This window comes from Protopterus annectens, chromosome 2.part2 (assembly GCF_019279795.1).
Source record: "Protopterus annectens isolate FY-2018-M chromosome 2.part2, PAN1.0, whole genome shotgun sequence".
In the NCBI taxonomy this organism is placed as follows: Eukaryota; Metazoa; Chordata; order Ceratodontiformes; family Protopteridae; genus Protopterus; species Protopterus annectens.
Genome location: NC_056730.1, coordinates 1,017,436,230 through 1,017,446,841, shown reverse-complemented (window position 1 = coordinate 1,017,446,841; position 10,612 = coordinate 1,017,436,230).

Sequence of the window (10,612 nt, the reverse complement as noted above, 5' to 3'; positions counted from 1 at the left end):
TCAGTACAGCTGGTCCTAACCCAAGTAAGCCCTTTAGGTCGCTCTCAACATATATAGATGATAGTTCTGTTGTCCAGCTAGCTCCAGCTACAATGGGGCCCATCAGTGCATCAGTCCAATGTTTGTGCAACTTGGGTAAACATTTAAAAATGGGGGAGAGAGGATGCATAACATTCAAGTAATTAAAAAGCTATTCAGTTATTAAGCAACCAACTTTCATTGCAGATAGAATAAGCCCTACTCTAGTTTTACTATTTTCCATTTGTGCAATTGTAATAGATTCATATTTTATTTATTTATTTTATTTTATTTTATTTTACATTTGTTGACCGGGAAATTCCGACTGGGTATATGCCCATTTTCAGCGCAGGCCCGGGGAGAAAAGCTCCATATATCCAGACATACGAGATTTACATTAGAATATATGTATATATAGTACAATCTAGCATATCAGATGAAAAAAGAAACAGTATAATTATAGTAAAGACACAGTTCAACAGGAAAAATGACCTATATGTCAGAGTATAATATCACAAGGAAGGCTCCATATATTCAGACAAGCAAAATTTCACATAATATAAGAGTATAATCTAGCATTTCAGACGGAAAAAAACAGCATACTTATAGCAAAGACACAGTCTGACAGGTAATGACATATGTCAGAGTATAATAACAATATAAGATGCAAGACATTTGCCTAGTAATATTAATTACTCACATAGAGAAAAGAGAAAACATCGTACTGCAATCATCTGCTAGTTAAAGGATATGAAATAGTAATGAAATACTGATAACCTGTTGACAGCTAATTGTAGAGCTGGCAGCTAATTAGTGGTACAGGAGAAGGGGGGATAGTTGGGATATAGACAAGGACATAACCAGTGAGATTTTAGGTGTGCTTTAAGAGCATTTTTGAAGAGACTGCTGGAAGGGAGGGTAGTTATGGCAGTGGGAAGTGAGTTCCAGATTTTGGATATGGAGTAGAAGAATAGCGCTTCTCCTGCAGAGTTGTTGGGTTTGGTGACTTGGAGTAGATTTTTGTTGCAGGAGCGAAGGGGTCTGGAGGATTGGTAGGGTTGGAGAAGTGTATGAAGTGTGGGAATTTTAAGAGGGTGGTTTACAAGTTTATGAGCAAAGGTAAGTTGGCTTAGGTGTAGGAGTTGAGGGAGCTCAAGCCAGTCTAGGTTTCTAAGGGAGACACAGTGGTGACTGCGGTGGGAGTCCCCTGATGCAAATTTTGCAATTTTATTGTAGCAGGCTTCGAGTTTCTTTAGGTCTGATTGTTGAAGACTTGTGAGTATGGGTGATGCATAGAGTAGGATTGAGATTAGTTGGGAAGTTGCGGTAGAGATTCTGGCTGGTTTGGTTAGGTATTGTTGGTTTCTATACAAGGCACCCAGTTTTTTGTGGACTTTTTTATTGTGAGTGATATGTGAGTGTTAAATTTGAGTTTGTTGTCAATTTGTACACCGAGTAGCTTAGTGTGGGCTGTTGGTGAGATGAAAGTGTTGTCTTTGGCAAGTATGTTGAAATGGGGGGTGTTCGGGGTAGATTTTGAGGGTTGAAATATGAGGAGTTTGGTCTTATTTGGATTGAGGAAGAGTTGAGCATTTAATAGCCAACTTTCAACAGAAGAGAAAGATGCTTGAGTGATCTGTTATAGTTCTGTTAGAGTTGGAGCTGAGCAGATGATCGTGGCATCATCTGCATACTGTATGAGGTAGGCATGTTTGGTGGTAGTGTGCAGGTCATTGGTAAAAATGGAGAAAAGCAAGGGGCTAAGGTTGGAGCCTTGGAGAACCCCAAGGGTAACAGGGAGGCAAGGGGATAGATCGCTGTGCCAGACAACTGACTGCTGGTGGCCGTGTAGATGGCTGTGGGACCAACGGATGGCAGGTATGGAAAAGGAGAGGTTGGAGAGTGCAGAGAGTAGAAGATCATGTGATACAATATCAAAAGCGTTCAATAAGTCAAGAAATACAGCAGAGGAGAAAAGGCCATTGTTTTTATGTTGGAGAATGGTGTTAGTGAAGGAGAGCAGAGCAGTTGTGGTGCTATGATGTGGTTTGAAACCATGCTGTGTGTAGGAAAGGAGATTATTGTCTAGGAGATAATTGGAGATCTGTGAGTTGATACATTTTTCGAGTATCTTGGAGAGATGAGAGAGGATGGCAATGGGGTGGTAGTTGGAGATGTCTGTTGAGGGGCTGCCTTTCTGTAGGGGTATGATGTGGGATATTTTCCATAAGGTTGGCACATAAGACTCAGATATGGTTGAGCGGTTGATTAATATGGAAATGGGATAAGCTAAAACATCAGCTGCTATTTTTAGGCATTCAGTGGGCAGGTTGTCAGCTGCTAGTCTTGTGGGTTTAAGTTTTGTCAGTAGTTTTTTTATGCTGGAGGTGGGTACAGTGGAAAGGAAGAAGGGAGGGAGGGGTGGAGTTGGTTTGGGTGTGGGGGGTGTTGATATAGGGAAGTGTTTTTTAGTTAGGGATAGAAAGGTGTCTGTAAAATGTTTGTTGAAAGAGTCAGCTATGCTACAGGTGGAGAGAGGGGTGGTTGGTGGGGTGGTGTTTAACTTCCCTGGGCAGAGGATAGAGTTAATTGTGGACCAGAATTGCTTTGAGTTGTTTTGGGAGGGGTTTAGGGATGTCTGATAGAAAAGGGCTTTGTCTGCTTTTACTTACTTTTTTGCTTTGTTACGTAGTTCAAGGAATAGTTGCCTATCTGATGGGTTTTTGGTTGTGCGCCATTGTTCCCATATTTTATCCCTGGATTTCATAAGGTCTTTGGTGTGTTTTTGTAGCCAGGGGGATTTTTTAGTTTGGATTTTGGTGCATCTTTGGGGGGCATGGGAGTTAAGGATGTTGAGGAAAGTGCTGTTAAAGTAGTGGACTGCTTCATCTCGGATGAGGTATTTTAGGGGTGACCAGTTTATTTTTTGTAGGGAGGTGGTGAAGGAGCTGGAGTTGAATTTAGCTTTGTAGCGAATGTGTCGGTGGACAATGGGTTTGCTGCTATTTATGTGGTGTTTTAATAGGAAGGTTGGGGAGTGGTCACTTAGGGAGTCAGGTAAGGAGCCTGCCAGGTAAGAGTGAGGATCTTTGTTGACTAGGGCCCAATCAAGAATGGTGTGATTATTGGGGGTTTTATTTATGCTGGTTGGGAATTGTATAAGCTGTGAAAAGCCATGGAGATCTAGATGGAGTGCTGGGGGTTTACTATTATAGGACAGCCAGTCGATGTTAAAGTCACCGAGTATGATCGTTTCTTGGGGTAAGGAGAGATTGGCCCAGTTTAATAGGTTTTCAAGGGGGGGTATATTTTGGCCTGTAGGGAAGTAGCAGTCTATTAAGTTGATTGCTTTCTTAGGATTTAATTTTAGGGTAGCATAGAGGATTTCTTCCTTGTCAAGCTGGGGAGCTGACTGGGTGAGAATTTGGATATTGAGGTGATGTTTTTACATCAGTGCCACTCCTCCTCCTTTTCTGGATATTCTGTCCTTGCAGAGGATGTTATATCCAGGTGGGAGCATTTCTTCACTTTTGATGTGAGTTTTAAGACAAGATTCGGTTAGGATAAGGATGTCAGGGGAATACAGATGTATGTATGTATGTCTGGAAGTCTTGGATTTTGTTACAGATGCTTCTGATGTTAAGAGACATAATGAGGAGGTCTGTTGACTTTTTATTAAGTGTGATTTGAGTGATAGTGGAGCTATTTGGAGGGGGGTTTGTAGAGGGGTTGGAGAAATTGGGGCTAGGGTTAGGGTGCACGTCTCCACTGAGAGTAAGTTTAGAGAGAATGCGGAGGATATGTTTTATATATGCAGTGAAATGCTTGTGGTATTTTAAGACTAATTTGCATTCAGATGAGGTGCGGGCTTGGTAATTAGGTAGGTGTGGTGGAAGGAGACATTTTGGGGTTGGAGTAGTGAAATTGTGTGGTGGGAATTTGAGAGGGGTAGTTGACAGAGTGCAATGGAAGTGGTTGGGAGAATTTACTGAAATGTCTCCGTAAGATGTAGTAAATGCTAGAATAGTGCAGCAAAGGATTATAATTGTAGTAGTTAGTGACATGACTGTGTTGGGATTAGGATGTATGATAAGTAGGAAGGAGGAGTAGAGGGGTGGAGATTAAGGGAGGTATGAGTTGATTGGTTGGATATTAGTGGGATCGGTCTTTTGCTAGATTAAATTTGAGTACAGCTGGGGTGGGAGGGATTTGGGGGTAGGGGAGGAGTGGAGTGAGCAGAGCGAACAGAGCGGGCTAAAGCCTTTGGCAAGGATTGCAGGGTAAGTGGTAAATATAGTCTATTTGGGCTATACTTGATTTCTGTAGCCAAATTCAAACTTTTCCACTGGGAATGACTGTAAAGGAAATTATTAGGCAGTGGGAGTAAAGGTGGGGTTGGCTAAAGAGGGTTTCAGGTGGGGACAGTGTTGGTCTGATTGAGTGTGTGCTACCCTACATATAAGGAAAGTTGAACACATACACTGTTCTTTGCAGGGTAATGTTAATGGGAGTAAATCAGCAGAAACCCAAGATTACCCAAGTAGAAATAAAGATTTAAAGTCCTGCAAGGAAAATGTGGGGGGGGGGGGGTGCAGGTCCCAGAGTGCAAGTCTCAGAATGGTATTGTACAAAGTGTCAGGAATACAAAGTTATTTAAATGTAAACCTACACAGGGTGCTTGTAAGACAACAGAAGATAAACTTTTAAAGTATCCTGTTTAACTGAGAGGCAGCTTGCAGATAGGTCCAGAGAATAGGAATCAGCACACTGTTGCAGTATAACTCTAAGTAGCTAGTAGGTGGAGTAACTGCAAAAGAAAAAAAATAGAAAATAAGCTTATAAAACTACAGTTTCTTAGCAAAGAGGGTCAGGGGGATAGGACAGCTAAGAAATGAGGACACTGTTTTTTATACTTAAAAACTAATACAATGATTAGAGCAGTTGAGAGGTTTTGCCTGTTATTACAATAATTGACCAACAATCCTTACATGAATATGTACTTAGCAGTAAAACAGTTGTACTTAAACAGAATTAGACATAAACCTTGCAGCACAGAAGTTATACTTTCATAAACAAGGTCTTTTAACCAGCACATAGTTATATGAAAATTATCTAACAGTTGCTTCACTTTCTTATTCAGCTTATCATTATCACCAGTTGTCAGAAAAATATGTATTAATGGATGTGTTTAGTGCTTATTAGAAGCTAAAAGGGTTAACACATGTCATTCTATTTTAGGTACAGCTTAGTTTTGTATGAAACTACAAGATGCTTTTCTAAAATGACAATATGCTTTCTGAAACTGCAAGATGCTCTCTGACCTAGTATTTGCTAGCACAGCAAAATTCATGTTTATGCCTTTTGGAAATATACTGAGAAGCAGGTGAGTATCTGCTAGGTCAGGAAATTAATGAATAGAACAATACTGTTTTCTATAATGTTACTGAACTTGAACAATCAGCTCTGTTCGTGTTATGAGAACATGCACAGCTGCAGAAGAACTAGATACAGTTAAACAAAGACTGCTTGAAGAAATGAACTATAATCTGTACGTGCTTTGTGCTCGAATTATCCATAGTACCTTGCATAGTGAGAAGTTGTATCTGACCGGTGGTCATCAAGGCCACATTGTTTTTCTTAGGAAGTTTTTTCATAAACTTGATGTGCCAGCAGAAAATCATGGAAAAACAGCTGCTATGAAATAATACTGAAAGAACTTGTGATTTGTTACGTCAGCTTAGTAGGCAATGTCTTGTAAGAAATGTATAAGAATGGCTTCACTTCCTGATTTTAGTTAGACAAATTGTATTAGCACATTTTTGTCTCCTTGCTGCAAGATTAAAGTGTCTTAACCTGAACCTGCCATGTATTGATCTTTTTGAAGTTGTTTTTTCCTTTGACAGATTGGTCCTTCAGACCGGAAACTCTCACTTCACCTCAGGTCAGATGGGCCAGGTGGCATGAAACCATATGGGGAAGAGACCACATTGGTTCTTCTGCGCTGAAAGACCTCCGACTGAACTGTCGTTCAAAAGAGGCCAGCCACTGTTCTGATCTGGGACTGGAGGACGAGTTATCACACGAACCAGAGATGGTGAATCATGGAGGCTCAGGTAAGGTGAGATTTACCTTTTTTCTGTTTCAGATCAGGGACTTGATTTGTGTCATGTCAGGAGATTTGTTTTGTACAAGTCAGGGACAGGAAGATTGCAGTCTTGTCATAGATCAGGGAAACAGAATAGGTAAGGCAGTTATTCTAGATAAACTGTGAAAAAGGGAAAAATCGTGGTACCACGTAAAAGAAGAAGGGTTACGTAACAGCTCAAAGGTTAAAATAAAATGGGAAATAAGTGCAAAAAAGATCCCAAGATCCGCCATTAACTGAAGATGCAAACTATATGCAATTACAACGTGCCGACAATGTTAGGTACTATACAAAATGGGTTAATAAATATGAATTTGATGGCAAATTAGAAAAATCCTCACTTATTAAACTTGTCAAACAGCTTAAAACTGATGCAAGAGGTCAGGTAAAAAAGCAACATCAATTAGGCATTCCTCAGGCACACAGGTGGATTGAGGAAGTGAACTGTAGGGAACAAAAGAGTAATAATTCAAAAGCAATGTTTCTAGATAAAGGGGATAATAACTTGGTAATAGCATCAGCCCCACCTCCTCCTCCGCTTCCCATACCAGAATATGAAGTTTGTGGACAAGTTGGTCCACCTCCGCTATATCCGGCTGTCCCCGCGAAACCAAAACTGTTTGTCAGAGATCCCATCGAGACTAGGTCTCGAACACGTAACTTAAGAGGGGATATTGAATATCAAATAAATGAAAATTCATGAGCTATGAGTGAAGAAGAAATGTGTCCACTCATAGAAGTACCAAATCCTCAAGCAGGACAGGAAGGGCAGGACCCAACTATCCTAGTATATAGACTGTGGACACCGGAAGATATTTGGAAAGCCACAGAGGGAATTCCCCATCCAAAAGTTAATTTTAGAAAATTCTTAGAAGACTTACAGGGCATGAGGTTAAGTTACCATTTAAATGGAGAAGAAGTAGAAAAAGTAGTCAGACAGTTCGTAGGTCCAGATTGGCACATGATCAGTGGCAACTGGAATCCCCATGACGCAGAACACAAGCCACTCCCACATAGCAATGCAGAGCTGGATAACAGGGTGAAAGGTCTGACAGACCGAATCTTTAAGAAATGGAAGCCTAGGGCAGATTGGACTTGCATTATAGGTTCATAGGTTCATACTAGGCTATCTGCCCTAGGGCATTTATAAGCCTAGCCAGAGTGTGTGTGGCTTTCACCACCCCTTAGGATGAGAATACTATACCCATTAGTTTGCTGTGCCTCTGTCCAGCAGTGATACAGAGATGATTCCTGGGGTAAATCTACGATCTCCCATCCACTCGTCAAGATTTCTCTTGAACAGAGTCAGTGAGGGGCTCTGCCTCACATGGACTGGGATTCTGTTCCATAGTGTAGGGAGTCTCTGGGTGATGAATCTGTCCCTCCAGCACGTCCTATTTATACCCATGTTGAGGTTTAAGTCTCTTGCTCTCGTGGCTCTGGTGGATTTGGATTTTTTGAGGTGGAGCATGTCCATTAATTCCGGGTTGGACATGGCCTTGTATGTCAGGCACAGATCACCTCTGAGCAGACGGTATGCGACTGAATAGAGCTGGAGTTTCTTCAGTCGGGCATCGTATGACATATGTTTGAGCCTTTATCCTTTTGGTGAGGAACATTTGGGGTCTTTCCAACTGCTGCAGGTGTCGGGTAAGGTACATTACGAATGGGGCGTTGTACTCAATCATTGGTCTGATAAGTGAAGAGTACAGGGTACAATGACCTCTCCTGATCTGGATGTGAATCCTTCATGATCAGGTGGGCAATGTAGAAGGTCTTCCTAACCACTTTGGCAATGTGAGTGTCAAAAGAGAGTTACTGTCAACTTGGGTCCCCAGGTCCCTGATAACTTCTTCCGTGTTTAATGGATTACCACCTATGTGGTAATTAGGGGTTACCTTGTTTTTCCCAAAGGGTATGACTATACATTTTTTGGCATTTAGCTTAAGGCCATGGCTCTGGCACCAGTTATCCATTTCTATGAGACCTTTCTGGAGGATGTCTGTGTCTGATGGAGTGTGAATTATGGTGCCCAGTTTGCAGTCATCTGCAAATTTTGTCAGCCACAATCCCCCTATGTTTGCCTGCACTTCAGAAAAATAAATGCCGAACAAGAGGGGACCCAGGACTGAGCCCTGTGGGACACCGCTCGTGACCGGCTTAGAGTCTGACATGGCACCAGCAACTCTAACCCTGTGTGTTCTGTCCTTGAGCCAGTTTGCAACCCATCTTGTGACATATGGGTTTACATCTAAGCTGGTGAGCTTTTCTATGATGCCCGAGTGGGGTATTGTGTCGAATGCTTTTGCTAGGTCAAGGTAGGCTGTGTGAACTGCCTTACCCTCATCAATGGCCTTAGTGACTGTTTCGAAAAAGTCGACCAAGTTCAAGAGGCAGGATCTGCCCTTGACAAAGCCAAATTGGGTAGGATCCAGTGTCTGTAGGTCCCCAATGTCTTTATTTATGAGTTCCATTATGATCCTCTCCATAGCTTTGCAGACAAGGCTCGTCAAGCTTATGGGGCGGTAATTTCCAGGGTCCGTAGAAGCACCGCTTAGTAAGGCTAAGATTAAACAGCAGCCTTATGTGTGGGTTTAGTTCCTCATTGAGTTCATATAGCACACAGCCGGGGACACCGTCCGGTCCCATTGATGCTGTGTTTTTTGCTTTAGAGAGAGCAGCTCTCACCTGGGCATCTGAGATGTTTGGGAGGCTAGACTCTGGTGGGATAGATATTTCTCCTTTTGGGGGGGAGGGAGGGGAGAAATTTGCACTGAACCTGTCTGCCAGTATGTTGGCAATGTCTGTGGGTTCAGTGATTTTTTTTATCATTTTGGACTAATTCTGAGCATATCTGGGAGTTTCCACCCAGGTTTCTAACATAGCTAAAGAAGGCTTTATGATTGTCTTTTGGGTCATTAGCGATTTTTCTCTCAAAGTTGGCCTTGGATGATTTTATGAGTGATCGTAGTGTTTTGCTAGTATTGATCAGAGATGCCTTCCCATTTAGGGATTTTGCTCTGTCATGTAGTAGCTTTCTCCTCTTGTTGTAGAGTTTGTTTATGGCTGGAGTCCACCAGACCGGCCTGCCTTTGGTGGAAAAGGTCTTGATTTTATTAGGGATTGCTTGATCCATACATTCCTGGAGGTGCTCGTAGAAGGCATTTGTAAGGGTTTCAGCAGCGTGGGTTGTGGTTTCCACTGTCTCGGGGGCCTTGAAGGATACCACTCCAGTCTTAAGAAGTGTGAAGTTTGCTTTTGAGAAGTTCTTCACTGTGGTCTTTTTTGCTGGGGGTAGGGGCGGGATGTGGATCTCCAGTGAGATTAATTTATGGTCTGATCTCACCAATGAGGGATATACTTCGGGTGTGGAGCATTTTGTCCCCATGTTTGTGATGATCAGGTCTAGTATATTTTCTCCTCTTGTGGGAATGGTGACTAGTTGTTCCATAGCATTTGAGTTTATGAACTCAAGGAACCTTTGGGCTAGGGTGTTGGGGCTTGAGTAATGTTCCCAGTCTATGTTTGGGTAGTTGAAGTCACCCAATTTGATGGTGTTTGGAGAGACATTTATACTCTCCAGTGTCTTCAGGAAGGCTGTGTGGGTTTCCTGAGTTTGAGAAGGTGGTCTGTAGCATGTTACAAACTGTAGGGCAGTTTTATCTATGGTTAATTGCACCTGGATGGTCTCTGATGCTTTGTGCGTTGCCACTAACCTGGAGGTGTGGGTATCCTTTATGAATATGGATACTCCCCCTCCTTTTGTAGTTCGGTCCGGATTTTGGGGCCGAACATGATATGAGGTATAACCTGATAGTGCTGGGGTGCTCTCAGGAGCCTTGAACCAGGTTTCAGTCACAGCACAAACATCGATGTTCTCCATACTGAGGAGGGCTTCGAGGGCGTGCATCTTGAGGTTTAGACTTCTGGCATTGAGCAGTATTACCCTTAGTTTTTCTCCATTTTTGTTTTCTAGGGCGGTAGGTTTATCATTTGAGCCTTGCCTAAAAAAGGCACTATGGGGGTGGCAAGAGCCTTTGCCAATATCCGGAAGCCCAGGGGTGACAGGTGCAAGCTGTCCCTTGCGAAGCAGCGTGGCTTGTCAAGCATGTCATCCCAGGCAGACAGACAGACATTGGATCCCCTTAGAATGACACCAGTAATTAAGCCAATTATTAAAGCTGATCATTTTGTCTCTGTTGCATCCAACAGGAAAGTGAAACTGTTGATAGATATTATGCTAGATTATTAGAATGTTTTAATAACCATTGTGGAATGCAGGTACCAGAAGACCAAACACATGATTCCCCATATGAGCAGCAGCTAAAGAATGCATTTTTGAAAGGCAGTATTGCACCCATTAGCAGCTTTATAACAAAGCACATGGTAGATCACCATACAAGTAGATTACAGTCATTACTTGAATATGCAAGACATGCCGAAAGGCAT